This window comes from Gadus macrocephalus, chromosome 2, assembly GCF_031168955.1.
Source record: "Gadus macrocephalus chromosome 2, ASM3116895v1".
Taxonomy (NCBI): Eukaryota; Metazoa; Chordata; class Actinopteri; order Gadiformes; family Gadidae; genus Gadus; species Gadus macrocephalus.
The window spans coordinates 3403655-3405642 of NC_082383.1; positions in this window are offsets into that span (position 1 = coordinate 3403655).

Consider the following 1988-nt stretch of genomic DNA (forward strand, 5'->3'; position numbering starts at 1 on the left):
GGTTCTAGTGTTTTTGAGGATTCATATTGCGAGTCGTTCTATCAGTAGTGTCCTTAGAACAAGGTCCTTCTAACGTCAGTGATCTTAGTGATTTTAGCGCACAGACTGAGTTTTGTGTTTGAGTTTATGTCTATTTATTTAATGAATGAGTGACTGAGTCAAAGTAAATACGCTGTTATCTAGATGTGTTCATGTGTTTTAAATGAGTGCTGTGTTATCGCTGTCCGATCAAGAGCTTCACTCTTCCCTCCGAGGTGATGGAACACATGTGTTTCTCTTGTCCCTGGATTACGGGTTTTTCTCCGGTACTGAGGACTCTGTCTGGGCTCTCGTTCCATAGGGAAGCGCTTCGAGACTCGAATATACTGTAGGAATTATGAATGCAAACTGTCTCATGACTCAAACAGGCATCGCATTCGTGACTTCGCCGTGCAGTACATGTCTGCGGTCAGACCTCAGCGTGAAGTATCAGTGGTTAGAGAAGGGGTTATTCAAGCATGTGGTCTGAGGGGCTGCTGGGGACAGGTCAGTGTGGTCATCTCCTCCTCCCTGTGTGAGGAGAGGAGTGAGGAGTGCAGCCTGGACTCCTCACTCCTCCTCCTCACTCAGGGAGCTATATGAGGAGGAGGAGGAGGAGGAGGAGGAGGAGGAGGAGGAGGAGGAGTAAAGAGTCCAGTCCCCCCTGGACTGGGGCTGGACCCCTCACTCCTCATCCTAGGAGACGAGGAGGAGGAGCAGGCGGAGGAGGAGGAGGAGGAGGAGGAGGAGCAGGAGCAGGAGGAGGAGGAGGAGGAGGAGGAGCAGGAGCAGGAGCAGGAGGAGGAGGAGGAGGACAGTCCAGTCCCCCTAGCTCCCTGTTTGAGGAGGAGGAGTGAGAAGCCCCTTCCCCCTAGCTCCTCTCCTGATAGCCTACACTGCCGTGCTCACAGAGCAGACTGAACGCTGCGTTCTCTCCGTCCCCAGCCGAGAGGACGGCCCTCAAGTCCTCCCGACCTCACCGAGGGGACCCCGGCGATGACGTCCAGGTACGGATCACCACCGCCGTGACAGTGTGACCACCCCCATGACCCCATTAGGCCTCCCGTCCCCCCTGGTCCCAGTGTGTGTGTGTGTGTGAGTGTGTGTGTGTGTGTGTGACGTGTGTCTCTGCTTCGTCTCCTCTCTGACCCTCTGTCCCACCCCCGCGGACCCTGCAGGAGTCAGAACGCGTCGCCGTGGAAACACCGGTCAGCACGGAGCTCGGCGAGCAGAAGTGAGTCTGAGACGTATCGGTTCCTCTATCGGAATGAATGAGAGACTTTAGCGCTCGCCCCGTCGGCCTGTCCCCCGGCGCCCACCTCCCGCCGCCGCAGTCACGCCTCAGACTGACGATCAGAGGCGGTTAATTAGCGCGGGCACCGGTGGAACGAGCCGAACCCGGGCGGCAGAACACAGCGTCTGTCTCCAGGTCTCGGTTTCATTATGTCTGGCCGTAATTATTATTCTGAGGAAGAGACAGCGTCCTAAACACGTGGAACAGGTTCAGCCTCCACGCGGTCTGTCTGGGCTCCTTTGCACAATGGAGAGGCCACACCCCCCTCCCTGGAGGGGCCACTCACGTTACACACAGAGCTGCCCTCATCCACCGTCTGCCACTCTGTGTGGCTTTGGATGTAGTTGATTTGGTTGTGCGTGCGTGCGTGCGTGCGTGCGTGCGTGCGTGCGTGCGTGCGTGCGTGCGTGCGTGCGTGTGCGTGCGTGCGTGCGTGCGTGCGTGCGTGCGTGCGTGCGTGCGTGCGTGCGTGCGTGCGTGCGTGCGTGTCGGGTCTGTTTCCCCCTCTGCAGGTCATTTAAAGGAACTCAGTAAAGAGTATTTCTGCCACTTCTGTAAAGAGCTCACTCTTACTTAAGAGCAAACATAACGATTGTCTTCTGAATTCGTCTCTTTGTTCCCTGGCAGGAAAAACACTTTAAGGAACCGGATCTTCTTGTGTGGAAAAAAGAAATTC